The sequence below is a fragment of the Euprymna scolopes genome, chromosome 18 (assembly GCF_053919585.1).
Source record: "Euprymna scolopes isolate OS-2025 chromosome 18, ASM5391958v1, whole genome shotgun sequence".
Taxonomy (NCBI): Eukaryota; Metazoa; Mollusca; class Cephalopoda; order Sepiida; family Sepiolidae; genus Euprymna; species Euprymna scolopes.
The window spans coordinates 24200265-24225097 of record NC_136499.1 but is presented as its reverse complement, the minus strand read 5'-3'; positions in this window follow the sequence as shown (position 1 = coordinate 24225097).

The following is a 24833-nucleotide window of genomic DNA, read 5'->3' as shown; positions in this document are numbered from 1 at the left end:
AAGAAAAATGACATGAGAAAGATACAATGGGTGTGTAATATGAGTCTTAAAACAGGCTTAGATCTGATGACCTCAGAGAAAGATTAAATCTTGTCAGTAAAGGAAGATGTGTGCAGAACAGAAGACTTTGAAGTGCTGCTTGATAATTTTCCATAATGTTTGGTGTATATACATTTATCTAATATGTTCACATATCAAATAGTTTAATTGTTATTTTATTTTGAACTGTCATATTTCGCTTGTATATTATTGTAAACAACCACTTTAAATTTAACTATTTGATTATTAAATTATGAATTGTATCAAATTATCATAAAATATAATCTTAGAGTTTATAAATGTTGGGGGTTCATTCTCACCTGTCAATGAACATTTTCCATTGGTGTATTTCGTTGAAAGCTAAAAAGTACAGTAAAATCCATCGCTTCACTTATGATTTGTAAAATCCATTGCTTCACTTATGATTTGTAAACTTTGATTTACAAAAGCTGCTAAAAGTGGATTTGTGGTAGATTAGAAATTAATGTGTGAGACGAACGGACATAGGAAAGTTATCAAGTTGATATTTACTACACCCCCCCTTTTCTTTCTTTGTTCATTCAGCTTACTCTTTTTCTTCTTTCCTTTTCACTTCTTTCACGGCAATTTGGCATCGGATTTTTACACCAAGATGCGATTCTGATGAATGCTATAAAGCAAATGACTCAAATAGCTACCCTTTTTCTTTCTCTGCTACATTGGGATTTGCACTCTTTACCACTTCTAAAAGCAAGTTTTCACAGGAATGTGTTAAAATGTTTTTAATCAATGAAATTGTGCAGATGTAAAATATTGAATAGTCTTGTACAGATGTAAAATCCCCAAAATGTAACAATCATGAGTCAAATTAAACAAGCTAATAAAAGAAGTGACTTGGTAAATTGAAATTTCTTTGATGACACTTGCAATGTGCTTCGACTCTCAGCATCAACAACACCTATCGTAGAAACATTGAGTGTACCAAACTGAAATTCCTTTAAGTATGTTATATCTTCAGTCAGTAATAACAGCCACGACGAAGACACACACACGCACACAACGGAACTTTGAAACAAATAATAATAATAAGTAATAAATACCTGAGGAGGCGATGTTTGGAATCAATTCCAGGGTGAATAACAATATCAGAAGATATCTTGAATCACATCGGACATGAGTATATCTTGTTTATTGGAATAAGAAGAAAAAGGTTTAAGAACGCACTACACCAGAATACAAAAGCAAGATGAATCTAGTCTACTCAGGCATCTGACACTAAATTCTTTTTCACTTTCATCTGACTTTAAATTAAAGATGTCTGCTTTTGAAGATAATCAAAATAATTATACATTTTTAATGTACAAAGACAGCTAATACAGTAAGACATATTTTTTTGTACAGCTGTGTTATGCATGTATCTTTTGTTTCAGACAACTTCGGTAGCAATCAATAAGGGTTTTATCACTCAATGAGGAACCCCTCTGTTGACTTTAGCTATCTGTCTCTGTCGTGAGTTATCCATTGCTATGTGGGACCCATGTGTTGTACCAGGTCGTTCCTCCATCTCATTCTTGGTTTTCCCATTGCCCTCTTATGTTCACGAGGTGTCCATTCCATTGTCCTGATGGACCATCTGTTGTCATGTTGTCTGGCTACATGCCTTGCCCATCTGTGTTTGGATGTTTTGATGGAATTGGTATATAGCGCATTTTTTATGAAAAATGATCCAGTAGAAAAATAATTACAAGTAAAAATAGAATTTATCAAATTATCAAGTTTTTTTTATGTTTTAATGTGGAAGAAGTGTGTGATCAATTCAATATGAAAAACTGACTTATCTCCCTTGACTTAATTTGAGTATCCATCATTTTTAATATGAGAGACATGACTCATGAATGATAATTTAGTACATTCGTATGAATAAAATATTTTCCCAGAAATAAAAAAAAAAAAAAGGCACAAAGAAAATGTTTTACATGTTAAATAAATTCGCTTTGTAAATAATTACAATGTAGATGTTTTGATTCAAATTCATGTTTGGGCATAGAAAACTAAAATTTCAGTTGTTAACTTTTAAAACTAACCTACTTTCTGATAAAAAATAAGTATGCATGCATTACCATGTATACTGTTATGTGGCTTTCAAAGGAGTGGGTAATAAGTATATTGTTTGCTTCTCATAGCAAAGATTGATATTGGTCTTCTGCTTCTCTTCTTAGACAAGTAATGGTATTTACTTCCTTCCCAACTTTTAAAACTGGCCTTCTTTATAAAAAATATGGTACGAGGTGCTTTCAATAAGTTTCCAGACATTTTTCATATGGACACTTATTGACGGTACACACATGAAACTCTTGTCCCTTTCAAAGTAATCTCCTCCAGCTGCAATGCACTTGTTGTAATGTTCCAACACCTTCTGGAAGGTCCCATAAACGTACTCTTGTTTGAACACGTCAATGACCCTTGTCACAGCCTCTTTCATTTCCTCAATTGTCTCACGACAGCCTCTAAGGTTTTCCTTGAGCTTAGAGAATAATTAAAAGTCACAGGGAGCAAGGTCTGCACTATAGGGAGGGTGAGGAACTGTCTTGATACACATCTTGGTCAAATAGTCTGTGACAAGGATGGAATTATGGACTGGTGCATTGTCCTGGTGGAAATACTACCGACCCGATTTGAAGAGTGCTGTCTTCTTCCAACGAAATATCTTCCTGAACTCCCTTAAAATCTCAACACAGTATTCCTTGTGGACTGTGTGTCCAGTAGGAACCCAGTGCATGTAAATCATGCTCGTACTGCCAAAAAAAAGGGATCACAATCAGTTTCTGGGTGGATTCTCTCTGTCTAGCTTTCTTGAGTCTGGGAGAGCCAGCATGTTTCCACTGGGTCATAGCAGTAGCTCCAGCTTTCATTGCAGGTCACCAGAGCATCAAAAACTGTGAGATCTAAATTGATCAGCTCAATCATTTCCCTGCTGTCATAACAATGTCTTTCTTTCTTAATCTTCTCTGAGCACCTTTGGGACAGACTTCACACAAATCTTCCAAATCTTCAGTTTTATTGTGAATAATTGTGTGTACAATAGTTCCCACACTGACATCAAAATCTGCACTTATTGCCTCTATAGGCATACGGCGGTTCTTATCCATGAAATTCGTTATTTGGCCAATCAACTCTTGTGTTCTAACTTCCTTACTCCTCCCATATCTCTCATCATTCCTCACAGACTCCTTGCCTTCTTTGAATCTCTTATGCCACTCAAAAACTGGTGCTTGATTTATACAAGATGGTCCAAAAGCAGTCTGGAGCATTCCATACGTTTATGTGGCATTTTTTTTTCAAGTTTAAAACAGAATTTTATTGCATATCGTTCTTCTAAAGGGTCCCCATGTCCAGATTGCATTTTTTAAATTCACCAGCTGTGACAATTAGTCTTTAGTAGGGTGTATTCCAATTCCTTCTGTAGCTGCTCATTTGAACCTGAAATCATAAAAATTGGTCAGTCATCTCATTAGATGTATAGCAACAACATAGTGAATTTTCAAGAGTCTACGATAATTTTAAATGCATGTATATGCTTGGTTACATTAATGATCTTTTAAACAAACACATCTCAGGTGAAAATATTATTACGTACTTACATGTTATGGCGAAATTTATATAAATTATAAAAATTATGAAAAATTATCCAGTAGAAAAATTATCCAGTAGAAAAATAATTACAAGTAAAAATAGAATTTCTCGAATTATCAGGTTTTTTCATGTTTTAATTTGGAAGAGCTGAGTGATCAATTTAGGTATGGCAGATTGACTTAAATTAAGTGTTCGTCATTTTTAAACAGAAAGTAATTATGGATGATTTTTGTTAAAAATACATCTAACATATCTTGATCATTTTTGGAATTCATACTAATTTTGACATGACGCATCTTCTCTTCTCTATCTTCTTCTTCTATCTTCTTCTATATAAATAAAATGAACTCATTTTTCCCCTCCAATTTTGACCTTAATAGGATTAAAAATCAAGACATTACATGCAAATGTAATGTGCACAAACTGCAGCATGGGATATGAGGTGTGTTATAGGCCTATTACATCTCCACTTCGTCGATAATCATAGATCCCTATATTTTTTCTGGTGAGAGTCCACCTCCCAAAATCAGTTAGAATCAATGGAAGTTGTAAAACCTTTTCTCTCTAGCAAATTCCTCCTACTCCCACTATCACTTAACACCGCCAAGGATGCGTCCAAAAGGAACAGTACGAAGAAACACCGGTTTGGAATCGTAAAAGGTTATTTATGACATTTTTTCTTTTTTTTCTCTCTTTTTTCCGCTTCTCAAAACACGTCCATCAGCTTTTTCCCTGATTTATGCTTTCTGTTTTTCCCATAAAAAAACAAACAAATAAAGCGATTAAGGTCCCATTAACATATTTTTTGCATTTGGCTTTTGTTTGTTTACCGTAAGACGCACACTGCGGGACTACTCGGTTTTTACTTCCGCTTCTGACGACTCTAACTGAGGAATCTGACTCTGAGCTTTATTTATTAGTGCTTCCAACTCAAAAGTTATTATTGAACAAACAATTTATTATTACAACGCACCGATATCGTGAAATTACTTGCATTTCACTTGAAAACCACAAACAAACAAAAAATTAAATAGACGCAATAAAGATCCGATTAAGATAAGATTGTTTTGTTTTGCATTTTTCTCTTACTGTAAAACTCACACTGCGGGACTACTCGGTTTTTACTTCCGGTTATGACTATATACGAGGATTCTAACTATGAGCTTTATTTATTAATGCTTGCAACTACAAATCTTATATTAAACAAACAATTTATTATTTACACTTTATTATTACAATGCAATGAGATCGTGAAATTACTTGCATTACACTTGAAAAACAAAAACAAAAAAAAACAAAAACAAAAAAAAAACAAAAAGAATCCCATGAAGGTCCGATTAAGATTCAGTTGTTTGGTTTTATATTTTCTATTACCATAACACGCACAGTGCGAAACTATTCCATATCGAGGAAACTATGAGCTTTATGTAGTACTACACTTTCTTTCCCTTTTCTTTACAGACATTTACATATGAGAAAATATGATTGCTTTTTCTTTACTAAAAAAATTGTTATGTGTTTAAATTAAAACTTATGAATGCTTCTTCTTCATTAACGAATTTAGATTCGATTGTTTCTTTTTGCTTTCTGTTTACCGTAGGAAAAGTTATTGAAAGAATGCGAAAATATGAATGCTTTTTCTTTATTAAAGAATTTGTTGCATGTAATACATAAAAGTTGTCGGCAGATTTGACGTTTAGTTGTACAAATATCCTCAAAACAGGGACTCACTAAAAGGGACTCTTAGGAGTCAACATCGGTATCGAACAGATGTTTTTTTTTTTTTTTTACATCTTTTACAAACTTAAAGTGGGTACAATATTACATAACATTTATTTGTTATATATTTAGTTTTCGACAACTTTTTCGCATTTGTTTAGTAAGACAAACCATTTTTATTTAATGTAATGTTTAGTTGGCTCGAAAAACAGTGTTTATCAGTATATTTGAAAAATACAAATGGTGACGGACACTGTTGATTACGTTAAGTTTGGGAAAGTGACTTCAAACTAAAAAATGATACAAAATACTCTCAGAAACCAACTGAATATGTCAGCTAATGTCACAGTAACATATATTCAGTGGGTTTCTGACACTGTTTTATATAGTTTGGAACTTATTTTCCCAAACTTAACATATTCAACTGTGACTATTTGTCTTTTTCAAATACATCGACAAACGCTGTGTTTTTCGAGATGATTAAACATTTTACATTAAATAAAAACACTAAAAAATCAGACCATTAGGTAGATACGTAACTTACCTTCCATTTGCTTACATTTATTTGTTTTTTGGACAAATACTAATTAAAAACTCATATTTTTAATACAAAAAATCAAATTATAAAACTAGATTTAGCGGTTCAACATTTTAGCAACGTTCAGCTGAGTCCACAGATTGTTGGTCGAGTCCAAGCCATGCTGGACGGAAACTTCTGAGGATCCGGATCCAATTATGCAAGAGTACCTTTTTTTTTTTTTACATTTTCGCCTTTTTATTTCCACTTTTTCGAGTGGATTACTATACTAAGAATAACAGAAACATGCATTTTCTCTTTTTATTAAACTTTTCCATTACACCAAATTGAGCCACAGTAACGCGTGGCAGGGTACAGCTAGTAAGTAATAATTTTTTTTTTTTTTTTTTTTTTTTTTTTACACAGTGATCACCACTTATCAAGGCCCGGAAGCCACTCAGGGATAAGGGTTATTGCAAGTACATTATGTTAGTGAGGAGATTTGCTGAAATGTTTACTTAAGGGGGCGGTTCATTAGGAATTTGTTAACATTGGACTTGAAGACATCCAAGTTGTAGTCCGGAGGGAAGCAGGCAGACGGAACAGAGTTCCACAGGCGTGCAGTTCTAACAAAGAAGCTTTGTTCATGGAATCTGCGTTTTGATTTAGGCACAGATATAGAGTGGGGGAAATTTTTCACAGTGGATTCAGCTAGACGGGTGTTTTTCGTGAAAGATTGGCGAGGGGGGACCAGAGATTGGAGTTCAGACGAGCATCTGCCATGGAAATAATGATAAAACAAGGACAGGCTCGCAACGTCTCTTCTGTGGGAGAGAGGTTGCAGGGTAGAGAAAAGGGCATTCCCCACTAAGCCACGAAGTCTATTTTGTACTCTGTCAAGGCAGGATAGGCTGTTTTTAGCAGCTCCTGCCCAGATATGGCAACAGTATTCCATCCTTGGACGTACTTGGCTTTTATATAGATAGAGAATTGCATCCGTAGTGAGATATCTTCTGGAGCGGTAGAAGGATCCCACCATCTTTCCAGCAACCTTGGCAACAGACTTGATGTACGTGTTCCATTTCAGATCAGGAGTAAAGGTCAAACCCAGAAGCTTGTCAAAACACGGGGCCTCACCCAGACGAGAGCCATCCATCACAATTGATGCCAGATGGGGATCAGAGCGTTGATGATGTAAGGATAGCAGTTTGGTTTTGGATGCATTAAAGGTAACCAGCCACCTTTTCCCCCACTGAACCACGCACTCGAGATCAGAGGAGAGAGAATCAGAGAGAACTTTGTCATTTACAGCCTTTGATGTGTTGCCGTAGATGGTCGTGTCATCAGCATAGATGTCAACGAATGATTTAAGTATGTGTTTAGGGAGGTCATTGATGTAGATCAGGAAGAGAGTTGGGCCCAGGATTGACCCCTGAGGGACTCCAGCATTTATATTGCAGGCCTCCGATTTTTGTCCATCTACCACTACTCTTATGAGCCTATCGGAGAGAAATGATTTAATGATTGAGAAAACATTTCCAGTTATACCGTAGCTGGAAATCTTGTGAAGTAGACCCTTATGCCATACCTTGTCGAAGGCCTTTGATATGTCGAGAGCAATTGCCCGAGAAAGGAAGCCTTTGTCAAGAGATTCACTAATCCTGTGGGATATAACCGTCAGCACATCTGCGGTAGATCTTGCAGAGCGGAAACCATATTGTGTGTCACTAAGAAGGTTATTCCTGCTGAGGTGGTTGACTACTTCTCTATTTAATATGGATTCCAGCAACTTACTCATAACACACAGGAGACTTATTGGTCTGTATTGAGAGGGAGATGACTTATCACCTGAATTCTTAAATACAGGGCAAACTGATGAGGTCTTCCAGGGAGTCGGAAAGCACTTCTCCTTAAGGCAGCGCTTAAATAGTTTCATAAGTATGGGAGCAAGTTCTGGTTGAAGCTTTTTTAACACTATAATTGGGATGCCATCAGGGCCAGTTGCTTTACTGGAATCTAGGTTCTTTATTAGCTTGGCGACCTCATGCACGGATATTTGTATGTTACCTAGCTTGTTCTGTGTTATAGGAGGAAATATGGGGAGTTGATGGCCTTCGTCGCATAGGGTAGAATTAACTGCAAAGTTCTTTGCAAATAGTTTGGCCTTGTCTGACGCTGATGAGATGACCTCTGGTCCATTGATAATGGTTGGGATAGAACGCACACTTCTGTTCAGGATCCTATTTGTTATTTGCCAAAACTGGTGGGATCCAAGCCGCTGATCAGCTACCTTGGATTTAACAGACTGGGCATATAGCTCTCTTGCATTTTTTATTACTCTTTTACAGTGATTGCTGGCAGACCTAAAAGCAGCTTTAGTCTCAGTGCATCTATTACGTTGGTAGTTTTCACTTGAAATGCGTTTATTTAAAGCACCACTAATCTACACAAATACCAGAAAAAGAATCATGCTACGGGGGAGGGGGGGAGCAAAATATTTTACTTTTGTTTTTCTGTAAAAAATAGTTCTAGTCTACTGGATCATTTATTTGTAATTTTTGGAATTCATACTAATTTCACAGTGATATGTAAAGAAATATGTAATTATGTTTCCAATGTAAACAAGCACCAAAAAGGCTTGAAGTATTGAACACTGTTCTTTCTTAGAACTGCACGCCTGTGGAACTCTGTTCCGTCTGCCTGCTTCCCACCTGACTACAACTTGGATGTGTTCAAGTCCAACGTTAACAAATTCCTAATGAACCGCCCCCTTAAGTAAACACTTCATCAAATCTCCACACTAACGTAATGTACTTGCAATAACCCTTATCCCTGAGTGGCTTTCGAGCCTTGATAAGTGGTGACCACTGTGTAAAAAAAAAAAAAAACTGTAGTATTTCATAACCATCCATTCCACTTGAATTTATACCAATGGTACCATTAAGTAGATACTGTTGGCACCATATCTTTGATTAATTTTTTGATAGAGTTGTCAGTATTCGACAAATGAACCAGGAGGGATTCCAAATTGCATTGTTATGATGACTGAGCTTATGCATTCATGACCTGAAAGTTTCATCTCTCTGTTGAAGATATTGACGGTGTCAAACTCGAAGAAAGCAACCCCTGTCATGGACTTGTGTCATGAGCAGAGATGTGTCATTGAATTCTTGGCAAAAGTGCATTGAGAATGGTGGAGACTATGTAGAAAAATAAATTCTGGAGCACAAAAGGATGTCCGTTTTAATGCTACCACTCCCGTCTTCGTAGCTCTTTGACTTTTTGAGTTAAAAAATAGGAGGTTTTCCTTTTGGAACATCTTTCATATGGCAAAGCATGCTCCATACAACCATGCACAGCTAATGAGAATGCTGGTGACTATGTAGAAAATGAATTCTAGAGCACAAAAGGTCGCTCGTTTTAATAGTATCACTTCTGTCTATGTAGCTCTTCAACTTTTGATGGGAACGAATTAAAAATAAGAAATTTATTTTAATACATGTGCTTTGAGCATGTAACAATATAAAAAAAACAAAGATGGCCACCCGTCCTATGTCAACAGTGTGTAGTCTCGTAAGTTCTCATCCAAATCACATTATACACATCCAAAGGGAGGTAAGTCTGCTTGAACTTCATCTAAACATGTAAGGATGTAAGGAAGATAACTAACTAGACTTAACAAATAGTACCACTCCTGTCTTTGTAGCCTTTCAACTTTTGAAGTTAAAAAAATTGGAGGCTATACTTTTGAAACAACTCTCATATATTGGGACCCTACGGTAGTAAGTAGAAGTTATGTTAGCGTATGAATTTCAGCGAGGGTTACATAGTACATGTAAAGATAACCTGTTGGCAAATAGAAACAGACCTACCTTCAGCTAATGTGATTGAGACGAGGGTTCAAAGGTTAGCTCTCTAGACAAAACATGCTAGAAATGCAGATGTTGAACGATATTACATAGAAATGACGTCACATGTTTGGGGGGCAGAACAGAGTTTATAGTCAGCCAGAGTTGGGAAGCGAGGCAAGTGACGTGTATGAGAATGTAGAGAGAATCTAAGTGAATGTTGTCTCAAGACTCTGCCCACATGTCAACACTCTTAAAACTAAATAAGAAAATTAAGTAAGAGATAAAATAAAATACATAAGAAATACATTTGAAAGCTAAATTACAACGCAATATTTTGAAAATAAACAAATATTTACTTGTTTAAAATGAATATTTCAGTGCGATGCGTCATCTTCAGAATTTTGTACATTCTTTTCTTTAAACAGTTAGTAAAGACTTTCATATCACATTCGCTAAAGTACTCTTCTGGCATTTCAAAATAACATGCAGACAACAACATGCAGACTCTTTGTTTTTTTCTTCAATTTAACATCATGATGAAGAAAAAAATGAAAAAAAATGTATAAAATTCTGAAGATGGCATATAGCGCCAAAATATTAATTTTAAATAAGTAAATGTTTGTTTATTTTCATAATATTGCATTGTAATTGAGCTTTCAAACGTATTTCATAATATTTTATTTTAAAATTCAATCAATGTTTTTATCATGGAAAATAACCCTGACTAAGTAAGAGATAATTTATGTGGTCTCTCCCCCAAACAGCTAACTCTTTGAATAAAACCTTTGAAACTCCAGTAAGTCTTCATTATGTTCCATGCATGAGTAGATTCATTTTGAATTAAACAGAAATTCAACAACTATAAGAGGATCGCAGCCCTCACATGGAAACGCAACAATAAAAAAAGAATGAAAGATCAGCAACAGCTCATGTATGTAAAAAGACTTTTATTATTATTATTTATTGTTTCTGGGTCACTCATTAGCAAAACCACACATATGCACCTTATGCATTTGTTAGAAAAGCCAGATACAAACTTTTTGTGTAGCATATGAAAACTTTACTTTTTGTGTAGCATATGAAAATTTTACTTTTGTGTAGCATATGAAAATTTTACTTTTTGTGTAGCATATGAAAATTTTACTTTTTGTGTAGCATATGAAAATTTTACTTTTGTGTAGCATATGAAAATTTTACTTTTTGTGTAGCATATGAAAATTTTACTTTTTGTGTAGCATATGAAAATTTTACTGTCCCTTTTCGAACACAACCAAAGTGAGGCCTTTTTACACTATTGTATTTCTGTTTTTATTTTCAATGCTTTCTTTGAATCCAAATCGATTAATAATGAGGTATAGAAAACTTTTTCGATATAACCTCTTGCTCCTGTTCCAATACCTCCAATTCACTGTCTTCACAACTTTTGATTAACTTCATATATCTTATTTCTTTCCTGTTTTCTGCACCTTTAATGTTAATCTTCCCAACTTACTGTTAACTCCATTCTCATCACTTTTCTTTGATCGTTACTCTATATTACCATATCTGCAATGTTCCAGATACAAGGAAAACTAGAGACTTTTTTTTTAAATCAACATCCCTAATTTATATTTGTTCCAGTCATTGTACTTTTTCACTGTTCTTTCTTTCACAAAATTTACCCTTTTTTTCTTCTTGGGGTCACTACTTATCAAGGCCTTGAGGCCACTCTAGGATAAGGGTTAAGTGTTAGGTACATGGTGAGACAATATGATTAGTTATGGTGGAACTAGGATAGGGCTAGATTATCTAAAAGGACGGCTCAATAGTAATTTATTTACATTTGATTTGAAGACGACCATTTTATAATCAGTTGGGAAGCAGACATATGGTATTGCATTCCACAGATGGACAGTTCTAGAAAAAAAACTCTGCTCATGGAATTTTCGTTGAATTTTAGGCATAGATAGAGGGTGAGGATCTTTACCTTTTCAGTCATTTTCCTATCATTTATTTCATCCACTTTTCCTCTGAACATTTTTCCTATGGCTTTCAGCATTTCGTTGTGTCGCCCTGTTCCCTATCTAGTCAATGTGATAAACTGTACTTCACTATTCCTTTTTGTCCATATTTACATTTATCATCCTGACTCTGCTCTCGAGTTTGCTGGCGAAGAAAGTAGATCATAAGTCAATTTTATCAAGAATGATAACCTCATTATCTCCCGCATTTTTTTCTCTACCACTGACGACTCCAACTGTGAACACTATCCTTGTACACTATTCCGTACAAACTTTATTTTCTGTTGTTCATGTGTACTCTAGTATATTCTATTTTTTTCCTGTTCAAACATCTAGTGAATCCTATTTGATCTTTCCAGCTTTAGAATATCTAAATGTCATAGACGTTCTAACTTTTCCAGCTTTATTCTTTTTTCACTATTGATGTAAAAAGGTAACTTAACGTAACGTACAGCCACACGTCCGTATAATACTGATGTTGTTTGAAGCTAATATTTTCACTAGTAAACTATCATAGGCTGCTGCTGATTTTGTCACACGCCTATATATGCTATGTTACAATAAGTTTCCACATCTTTTGTGCACAGGCATTTAAAATTGTCGTAGACTCTTGAAAATTCAGCATGTTATTGCTATACGTCTTATGAGATGACTGACTAATTTTTATGATTTCAGATTCAAATGAACAGCTACAACAGGAATTGGAATACATCCTACTAAAGCCTGATTATCACAGCTGATGAATTTAAAAAATGCAATCTGGACGTGAAGACACTTTAGAAGAATTATATGTAATAAAATTCTGATTTAAATTCGAAAAACAAATGCCACTTAAACGTATGGTATGCTTCAGACTGCTTTTGGACCCTCTTACATGAATTGGGCATCTGTTTTGAATGGCATAAGAGATTCAAGGAAGGAGTCTGTGAGGGATGATGAGAGTTGATTGGACAAATAAAGAATTTTGTGGATTAGGACCATTGTATGTCTATAGAGACAATAAGTGCACAGTTTGATGTCAGTGTGGGAACTGTACACATAATTATTTGTGAGGAACTGAAGATGTGGAAGATTTGCACAAATGCACCAGTTCACATTTCATTCTTATCACAGACTCACCCTCGCTGTAATTCAAACCTTGCTCCCTGTGACTTTTGGTTATTCCCTAAGTGCAAGGAAAACCTTAGAGGCTGACATTATGAGACAATTGAGGAGATAAAAGAAGCTGTGATGAAGGTCATTTTCTTCTTGGGGGTCACTACTTATCAAGGCCTTGAGGCCACTCTAGGATAAGGGTTAAGTGTTAGGTAAATGGTGAGACAATATGATTAGTTATGGTGGAACTAGGATAGGGCTAGATTATCTAAAAGGACGGCTCAATAGTAATTTATTTACATTTGATTTGAAGACGACCATTTTATAATCAGTTGGGAAGCAGACATATGGTATTGCATTCCACAGATGGACAGTTCTAGAAAAAAAACTCTGCTTATGGAATTTTTGTTGAATTTTAGGCATAGTTAGAGGATGAGGATCTTTACCTTTTCAGTCATTTTCCTATCATTTATTTCATCCACTTTCTCTCTGAACATTTTTCCTATGGCTTTCAGCATTTCGTTGTGTCGCCCTGTTCCCTGTACTTCACTATTTCTTTTTGTCCATATTTACATTTATCATCCTGACTCTGCTCTCGAGTTTGCTGGCAAAGAAAGTAGATCATAAGTCAATTTTATCAAGAATGATAACCTCATTATCTCCCGCATTTTTTTCTCTACCACTGACGACTCCAACTGTGATGAAGGTCATTGACACGCTCACACAGGAGGACTTCCATGGGGTCTGTCAGAAGTTGTTGGTATGGTACAAGAAGTGCATTGCGGTCGAAGGAGATTACTTTGAAGGGGACTAGAGTTTCATATGTTTACTATCAATAAAAGTGCTCATACAAAAAAAAGTCTAGAAACTTATTGAAGGCACCTTGTACATCATCACTATCTGACATCGCAGTTCTCTTTTTCAAGTTCTTGCTGCCACATTGATTCTTCATCCCATCACAGGGTTCTGTGGACAAATTTATCTTTAGTTAACTTTTGACTAAATATTTCCACTTACTAACCAAATAGAAAAATTACTAGCCAAACCTACATGATTTTTGGAATATGACATTTTCGTTTCATGACGAGTATATACATTATAAAGATTTTTCTGTATTTTTTTTTAAATAAGTGTAGTTCTAAATTTGCATCAAATTTTATGTTAAGACTTGAAGGTATACACTTTCAAATTTCTTCAGAAGTTTTTTAAATAGACTTTGTTAAAAAAAAAAAAAGAAAGAGTATATTGTTCTAATAAACTTTTATTGTTTAATGAATTTGACTTTGCTCGTTTTGTTAAAAAAAAATAAAAATTGAACATTTCACTCGGTAATGAACTTTGAAAGATCGTCAATGGGGAAAAAAAGTTCAATTGCCAAAAGATAAGCATTTCATTATTTCTAGTCGCCACTTGGAAAAATCACTCGCAAGTGCGACTGTTTCACTCGCAATGTAAAACCCTGCATCAATTTAGCTAGATGAGCAAAGCTTCTTTTCTTGCAAAAGACAATACAGAGACATTCCTGAGAGTTTCTAATGTTTTATTTCTTCATTGAGAATTGACTCACCACACAAGCGAGAGAGACTAAAATTCTCTCAACTAATTATTTATTTAACTAAGATGGGTAATCTTAGAGTGGTTATTTCGCTTTTGGAGATATTTAACATTTTCTTACAGCATTATTGGCAGTGTTTCTTTGTTCCTGTTTCTATGGAAAATTCATTTGAAAATACCTGTTTCCCTTCAGTTCACCAAAACATGACGTCACCATCCCATTTTCCTCTCATGCCCTATTGTCTTGTGGCCATTTCACCTGCTGTCTCTTGCCTCAACCTTACATGTCACCCATCTCTGGGAATGATCCTGCTTTGCAGATTTGGGTCATTATGACATGTACTTAGTGTGAACTTTTTCAAAATCTACACCAGCTCATTGCACACTATTGACATAGGGCCCTTTCAGTATGCAACTCACGTTTTGATCCTATGATGCAATTCTTCCAAAGAATTAGAATTCCTAACTAATAAAAGGGGCACAACTCTGCATAAGTAGACCTTCAGGTTATGGCAGCCTTTAGTGTTATTTGATAAATTCTTTCAAGACTTCTGGCTTTTCTCTAATAGTTGGTATTTTGCACCTCCAATCAAATACTTTTGTTCCTTGTGAACTCTCTTCACAAGTGTGGTACTCCTTGATTTCTGCACCTTAAACTTCATCCTCCACCATACAATCAACTCATTCAACCGTTATAAGATCTTTTTCGTTGCCTTTTTGTTCTTTTGTTAGTACTATATCATCATCCATAAATGATCTCAATCGTGTTGTCACCACGATATTATCACATTCACAAAATTTTAATATCATTCCTCATAATGTTAGATATTAGCAGGGCAACACCAAAGGTATTGCTAGTCGATGATTCTTATGCTCGTTGTTGTAATATTTATAAAAATAGAATGTTATCATAGCAAAATAAATATTTACAGAGAAAATTATTTATGTTGAAATCTATATATATAAAAGTGAAAATGTATGTATGTATGTTTGTGTGTCTGCTAAAAACTTTTGACAGACACAACAAAAATTCACAAACTCGGTATCATATTGAAGCTCCATCCTTCGCACAAAAAATATCGAAAAATTGGCAAAAAACGTTAATTTTTCACCCCAAAATCGACAATTTTTGACAGGAGAGGGGGTCAACAAAAACGGTCCTCTCGTGACGACGACCGGTTCTACGCATGCGCCAGATGACGTCATGACCTGATTTACTTTAAATAGTTGAAAAACTGACTAAGTTTCATGTACGTTGCGTTAGCTCAGTTAATTAGCTCGTTGGTTCGTTATCTAAATGTTTTGGGTTCGAATCGTGGTGTGAGATGTCTTCCTTTTTTTTTTTTTCGATTTTTTTAATTTTAAATATTGAACCAGTGTTATTTAAGCCATTTTTCACGTAACGTTCGTTTTTCTGGGTTTTTTTTTTACTTTGCTTATCCCCCCCCCCCCCGACCACACAGCCAAAAACACCTGGGTACCCACCGATTTTTAAAATTTTAATATCGAAACAGGCTTATTTAAGCCATTTTTCACGTGTTCGTTTTTCTGTTTTCATCGTTCATTTGCCTTACGTTAGTTTTTTTTTGTGTTTTTTTTTCAATGTTTTGATTACCCCCCCTTAAGTTTTAACATTGTTTTCTTTTTTTACTTCGCTTATAACAAACAAACCTGGTCATTGTCGTCATCATCGTAACGCTCTACGACTTCCGTGTGCGCACCTGTCAATTTGGTTCTTACTTAAATAAATTCAAACATCTTTCAGTAACTCATTCTGGCTGGCCGATTTTATTTTCAAACTTCGCCTCAGGGCTTCGGGTTCGATCCTACCAACTTCCCCCCTCCATCCCTCGGTTTCTTTTTTATTTAACAGCGCACACACCTCCAAACACTCGGGCAACGCCGGGTACCCCCGCTAGTGTTTAATAAATTAAAGAATGGAGAACATAAACAATAATTTAAAAATAGGTTGACCTCTAGAGTCTCATACTTACGTAGAGATCATTTTAAAGTGACATGGAATTAGGTAAAGGTTTGGAAAAAACACATGTTTGGGCAATCAAGAATCGGGAGTGAGAAAGAGAGGATCGAGTTGGATGCTGGTGGCTCCTAGAAAGGATCAGAATGAGTTAGTCTAGGACCAGCGGTAGCTTTCCAATAGAGAAACATCAGTAATAGACGTTACTGAAAAGATGACCTGAGATTTGTTGATTCATTGGATTGAATCTTCTTTACAGCTGTTCCTGAGAATCCATCAAACAATATCAGGGACAGACCAAGTATGTTTCTCTGATTACAAACCCATAAAACTGTTATTTGTCCCTTTTGTTACATGTCTGTTGTTAAAATGCATCTGTTATCGTAAGTTTTATACCACTAGACAATACACAAGTTAGGCACATGTACATAATATATACGTTATACAGAACGAATATTACATATTTGTTCTGGTGCCATAATGTCACACAGAACCCCCGACAATATTGCAATAGCAAAAATGAATAGAATAACTGTTACTGTGCATACCAACTTCTAATCTTCGTCATTTCATTGTATATGTTCCCCATTGCAAATCTCATCTATATATATAAAAGCGAAAATGTATGTATGTATGTACGCTTTTCCTCGATGTCCTCAAAAGGCTTCTTTCAGAGAAGCGCTTGCTCGCTTCACAACTTCTTAAAACTTTTTATATCATCTATAAATTGTAATATCTCAGAGTTATCCACGGAGCTCGCCTGTCTATTTAATTTTATTGACTTTCAAACGTTAATTATTCCACATTTCCCGCATCGGCACGCGTTACATTCGGTTTTCGGTATAAAAAAAAAGCGAAACTCGACTCTAATCACAGGCCGAAAGCCAGTTGTCTCAAGAGAGCGCTAAGTAACGTTTGTTCAGTGTCGACTTCGTCATATCAGACTGTAGCTTTCATTTCGCTCCTCCTAATAAACAGGGAGCGGGTTTTTAAAAACAAACAAACCGATTTATTCACCTCATTCAAAACTGTCCCGCACAAACGCTTACTGCTGAATACCTATCGCCGTCACGTCAATCAAAAACGCGCACCTGTTTTTTTTAACACTTTACTATTTTCCAACTGAAGGCTTCATTTTTTTTTCACATTTTTGGGTTTTTTTCACATACCCCGAAAAACACCCGGGCAACGCCGGGTACCCTTCGCTAGTCTATATATATATATAAAAGTAAAATGTATGTTTGTCTGTCTGCTAAAAACTTTCGACAGACACAACAAAAATTCACAAACTTGGTATCATATTAAAGCCCCACCCTCCGGACGAAAAATATTGAAAAATTAGCCCAAAAGGACCATCAGAACTGCATCAACTGATCGATTTTCTGCAGGGGGGGGGGGTGCAAAAAAAGTGATATTTTAATGTTAAACATTACATATTTTTAAATCGACTTATAACTGCCCCAAAAAATACGGCCGCCAACTCTTCTACATAAAGTATACCCGCGGCCGTTTATTTTGGGTCAACTTGTATTTAAAACCCGCTGAGTCATGTCACGTGATCTTGACGTCAGCAACCTCTAATGGCGGTCTTAATTTACAATTTAAAAATGTTGTTATCGGTAAAAAAAATTAATTAAAGCTAAACTATGAACTTCTACGATATGGCAACGTTACAAAAGTTATTACCACATTCAAAATAGGTAGATACGATAGTTAAACAAAAAATAAAGTAAAAAAAAAAATATGCTTACAAAAAATATTAACGATCGAAGTTTTTTTTTAAAATAAAAACAGCCAGACGCCATTTTCCAGTCTTTAGAGTAAGGCAAACGAAGTGAGAGAGAGAGAGAGAGAGAGAGAGAGAGTGAGAGATGTCTAGACAGATTCGACAGGGGGGGAGGGTTAACAACGCATGCGTCAGATGACGTCATGACCTGATTTACTTTAAATAGTTGATAAACCAAACAAACTTTATATACGCCGTTTTAGTGCAGGTAGTTAAGGCCTTGGTTCATTATCTAAATGTTTTGGGTTCGAATCGTAGTGTGAGATGTTTTTTTTTTTTCGATTTTTTAAATTTAAATATTGAACCCTGTATTATTTAAGCGATTTTTCACGTTATTTTTTTGTGTGTTTTACTCCACCCCCCCCCCTTAATTAAAACGTTGTTTTCTTTTCTTACTTCGCTTATAACAATGCTTACATCGTCATCGTCGTCGTCGTCGTCGTAACGCTCGACGACTTTCAAACATCTTTCACTTCTGGCTGGCCGATTTTATTTTCAAACTTCGCCTCAGGGGTTCGGCTTCGATCCTACCCCCCCCCCCGGTTTCTTTTTTATTTAACATCACATGCCCCTACAAACACCCGGGCAATGCTGGGTACCCCTCGCTAGTCTATTATATAAAGGACAAATGTCTGTGTGTTTGTCCACGTGACCAACACTGACAAAATTAGTTTCATTTTAATGCTCAGTCTCTTGGCCGTAAAATATCTAAAAATTGGCCAAAAACATTAATTCTTTACTGTCAACTGGGTCGTTTTCTATAAGGAGGAGTATTTTTTTCGAAACCTGCTGACGTTGTTTGTCACGGTGGGCGGGGAGGCTAACCGGTCATTTTTTTCACTTTCTTTTCCTCCTTTGCGTTACAGTTTATTTTTTATTTATTTTATTTTTTTCCACTCGCATGGGTACTCGCTGCTATTTTCAATTTTTTTAGGGGTTGGTTAATTTATTTTTTTTTTTTTAGGGTTCTGTTGCTCATTACCCTTTTCATAAAACCTCTCCATACCCAGGCAAAGCCAGGTAACCATGCTTCTTTTTTTTTTTTGCTTACAAAATTTTGCTTTCGGTTTTACTTCTGGCTGATGACACCCAAATGAAGCCCCCCCCCCCTCTGCCCCCGTTATAATTTTTTTTTTTCTAAATTAAAAGCGGATTTTCTGATCGAGCAACCTCCACACCTTCCTAAATTTTTTTTCACTGGGCACCCCCCACTAGTGTATGATATAAATGACACCTATATTTTTGTATGTCCAGCTAAAAGTAAAAAAAAAACAAACTACAAAACAAACACCCAAAAAGTTGTTATATTTTTGATTTGCATCTAAAATTTAGAAAACAAAAAATGTATAAAAGGTTTTTGTCTGTCAGTGTGTATATGTCCAGAAAGAGAAATGGGCTGGGAAGAGAAAGTAGTGGACATTAAAATCACTAAATATGTGTATTTGGACAATATTATCTAAAAAATAGTGCTGCTTCTATACTATCAAAAACTTGACACAGAAAGGCACAGTCCTGGGTTGATGGAGGATGGTAGAGGAAATATAAATAACTAATACTGTGTTGCAAGGTTAGTTTAAAGAACATAAAGATCTGATCATCTGAGTCTAGATTTTGCTGCCGTGTCAAGTGTTATGAATATAGACTCCAAATCCATGCATATGTCTGTTTGAATCTTTATGTCAAAGTATGAGGTATCCAGGCATATAAAAGCAATTGGAAAGAATTGAGGAATGTAGATTGGTTTCACTTAGTGCTAGAATATCCGGAAAGTTTACTAGGGGAAATGATTCTACTTCATTTTGGTTAGTTCTAAGTCCTTATATATTTGTGAATGTAGGAGGCAAATTGATTGCATTTAGGTGGATGTCTGGTTTGATCCTGTCTTTTTGTTTGTTATTTCATAAAATTGTTTCAATTTTAACGTAGAATGGTCTTAGCAAATTTGGTATTTGCTTGATGTTAGTATGCTCGTAGAAGTGAACCATTAGTCAAGTCTGTATCAATGGAGAATATGAATAACTTAGGACTTCTACCCAGTCATGGCTGATGAAACGAGAGCATGCTACTCCCATGGGTTAAATAAACAGTTCTGTTCAAAATTCTGTACATATTTTCGAGTTCAACACAAACATTCCCGAGTTCGACAAGATACATCTAAAGAAGGTCAAAGGTTACGTTGATCAAAACGTTGTGCAAATGACACTCAAGATGAGAACAGTAGTCTGATGAACCCAAATAATATGAGTAACATTTTCATTATTGTATCAGTAATTTCCGAGAAAACTTCTAGAGTAAATGTGGTATTATGGTGATTAATCACTATTAACCCCTAACTGTGTGTAATACTTAGTTTTCTACACTTTATCATAACAAAGGTTTATAAAAATTTTAGTCAGAGCAGCCTAGGAGTTTCCAAAAAAAGTGGTACAGACATACATACAGACAAACAAACAGACTCTGACAGACTAAGAGAAATATAATATCAATATTTTCAATATTGATATTGTAGAATCCTTTCTTCGGCCTGCCATGCTTAAGTTTAAAATAATATTTTTACATGCATCCAGACATCACTATTTGGATCAGTTATTCCATCTATCTGTCCTGCTTAAGTTTAGAATAACATTTTAAGAATATTCAGACATCTCTATGAAAGGCTCTTGTCGGTCTGTCATACTTAAGTTTAAAATATCATTTTTAGTTGTTAAAGTTTAAATATCCATTCTTGTATTTTTCTTATTAAGAGTTTTGGGAAGGAAAAGTTGTGTCTGATTTTGTCAACAGCAGTGGATATGTGGACGAACATTTTGAATAGTTGATTTTCTTTTTTCTTTTTCCCTCCGACTTTTAATAGTGAATTGTATTGCATGAATATCTTTTAGAAATTAACATAATTCTCATTCATTTCTTTCTCGTGAATCATCCTGTCGAATTAGAAAAACAATCATTTATTCATATATATATACTAGCAAAAGTACCCGTCGTTGATTGAGTTCAAAAACAGCGTACAGAAAATAGATTCTGATTTATGAAAGTACTAGCGAGGGGTACCCGGCGTTGCCTGGGTGTTTGTGGGTGTGTGTGAAAAAAAACAGGTGCCTGTGAAAAAAAAACGAAGCCTTTACGACGCGCAATTGGAAAATAGTAAAGTGTGAAAAAAAAAACAGGTGCGCGTTTTTGATTGATGTGACGGCAATAGGTATTCAGCAGTTAGCATTTTGTGCGGGACAGTTTTTAATGAGGTGAATAAATCGGTTTGTTTGTTTTTAAAAACCCGAGCTACCGTCTGATATGACGAAGTCAACATTGACCAAACATTACTTAGCTCTCTAGAGACCACTGGCTTTCGGCCAGTAATTAGAGTCGAGTTTCGCTTTTTTTTATACCGAAAACCGAATGTAACGCGTGCCGATGCGGGAAATATGGAATAATTAACGCTTGAAAGTCAATAAAATTAAATAGACAGGCGAGCTCCGTGGTGAAGTTTGAGATATTACTATTTATAGATGATATAAAAAGTTTTAAGAAGTTGTGAAGCGAGCGAGCGCTTCTCTGAAAGAAGCCTTTTGTGGACATCGAGGAAAAGCGTATATACATACATACATACATACATACAAACATTTTCGCTTTTATATATATAGATGATAGGTTATGAAAAGGAACGGTTGTAAAGAGATAGCTTCGAATTTGGGGGTATCAAAACCAAAGCAAAATATGATGAAAGTAAAAATAAAATAGATAAACCCTATAATTTATTATACCATACCTGTTCACACTGAAACACTTATCACAATATTCTGTTGATCTATATTAAAAAACCTTGATAAACTTTGTGACATATTTCCATTCTATGGAGGTCAGGCGTGAACGAACACCCCATAATTTTATTATACCATATTTCTTCAAACTGAAACATAATTATCAAAGTATACTTACGCAGATAGATATGAAAAGTCTTTATTAAAGTTTGTGCCTATTTCCATTCTGTGGAGGCCAGGCGCGAATGCAGACCACACAATTTTATTATACCATCCCTATTTAAGTTAAAACATACTTATCAAAGTATTCTTATGTACATCTATATCAAAAACACTTATAAACGTTTTTTTTTAATTTTTTATTTCCATACTTTGTGGACCGGGTGCGAACGCAGACCCCACAATTCTAATGAACCACGGTTCTGCCAGATCAAACATACCTATTCCTGTGTCTCGATACATCTTCTATCATTATATGTAATCAGTTTTTTAAAATAGTCAACCATATAGGAGCCTATTCGTGACCACACACACACACACACACACACACACATTCAGCTTTATATTATATATATATATATATATATATATATATATATATATATATATATATATATATATATCAAGTTATTCAAGAGAGAAAACTCATGAATTATTTAACAAGGTTATTAAGAGTGCTCAATAAAAGAATAGTAGGATATATTTTTATTGATATAGACAAATTTATGATGTTGCGACACTGGACATGCTAATCTTTTGAACAGATGGTTGGTTAAAACCACAAATCCTTGTCAGGCGACTTAAAAAAAAGAGTTTCTCTTCCACAGAAGAAAACTAGTTCTCCAAAAAATTCTGAATTAAATCCAATTTTTTTGAGAACTAGTTTTCTTCTGTGGAAGACAACCTTTTTTTTTCAAGTCACATCTATCCAAAACATTAGTATGTCCAGTGTTGCAACCTTATAAATTTGTCTATATCAATAAAAATGGACTCTCCTATCAATTTCGATGTATGAGCTCTGCCACAACGACTAAGTTGTTCAGAAATCCACACAGATGATTTGTTTATAGTGGTGAAGGCTTTGTGTAGAACCAACCACACTCTTTGATACAACTGCTAATCTCAGTCGGTGCAATGGATGCCACAAGACAGAGCACACGGTAGACCTCAAGTTTTTACATTAGAGTGTTCCTAGATGCATGTCTTAATGAAGACTGAAGGTGCATCTCTCCCAGTGAATTAAATGCGCCCCCAAATATCAACCTGAAAATTTTTTATGTCTCGCACGGTACATACAGTGCTTAGTATTCCCACATGGTCACCCATGTGGTACTGGCCAGGCTCATCATTGCTTAACTTTGGTGATCTGTCGAGATCTATCTATTTACACACACACACATAAAACTGAAAGCCGTATTTAATTCACACATCATAAGTTTTTAGTTTTATTTTTTACTAGCAGGGGGTACCCGGCGTTGCCCGGGTGTTTGGAGGTGTGTGTGGTTTTAGGTAAATCAAAACACCCAGGTGTTTGTGTTTGGTTAAAATAAAAAAAAAGTTTTGGTAGGTAAGTATGAAGGATCAAACCCGAACCCTTGAGTCGAAGTTGGAAATTAAAGTATGAAAAAAACATGCGACGTTAACCACTGGACCACAATGAAATAGTAACAGAAACATGTTTGAATTTATTTAAGCATTAAGAATTGGCAGGTGCCCGTACTTAATGAGGTCAACTTTTACTGCGGGGCAGTATCTTTTTTTTTTTTTTTTTTTCCCCAAGATGTTGTGGGGGTAACCAGCTCCCCATAAAAAGGGGATTGTCCAAATTGAATAGCAATTGTCTGATATAAGGAGAAACTCCACATTGCTTTCGGACGTTTCCGGCGATCGCGACCAGAAGAATGCCACCAGAATTAGTTTCGCTTTTATTATACGAAAAAGCCTAATCTACATGCGGCAAACGAAAAATGTTGAATGTTTATCTTTTCAAATTCGAGCTAACTAAATAGACAGGCGACCCCCGTTGTTAACTGGTAGATATTATGATTTAGACGTCTTAAGAAGTTGTGAGCCAACCGATCGTTTCTCGTAAAAAAAGCCTTTCTCGGACATACACAAAAAGCGAACATACATACACACGCACACACATTTTTGCTTTTATATATATAGACTAGCATGGGTGGCTGGCATTGTCCGGGTGGTTGGAGGTGTATGTTAAGTGAAACTGTACCACAAAGGCGGAAAAGAACAGGAAAAAAACCTGACGTCTTTGCTGCTATGACCACCAAACCAGAAGTGACGTAGGTTTAAATTAAGGCTAGACAATCGAAAGAAGAGGATGACTTTCGAAAATATTGGCGAAAAAAGCGCCCCCCCCCTGTAGAAAAGTGCCCAGTTGAAGGTGAAGATATTAATGTTTTTAGCCAATTTTTCGATGTTTGTTGTCAGAAAGGTCAAACTTCAAAACGATACTGATCTTGTAAAAATCTGTCGCCTTTGTCGAAAGTTTTAGACAGACATACATACATACATACATACATTTATATATTGGTAGCTCAAATTTTCAACCCAAACTGATTAAAAAGCTTGCCCTATCTGTGAATACCCTTTATGTAAAATTTCAAATGTTTAGACCAGAAATTGTCTGAGTAATTTGGTAGAGACCGAAGAGGTAAAAATTTTTTTAACTTTGACCCCTATTATGACCCCCTTAACATTTATTGTTTTGGGCTCAAATCAAGTTATTAAGTTAGATCCATATCCAAGGAACCTATATCCAAAATTTCAAGTGTTTAGACCCAAAATTGGCAGAAGAGTTTGGTAGAGTTCTCAAAGGTCAAATCGTTGAACTTTGACCCCTTAGCAGCCAATAATTACAAGAAATTTTCTCTGCCACCAATAGCAATGACCAGTGACTCCCTGTC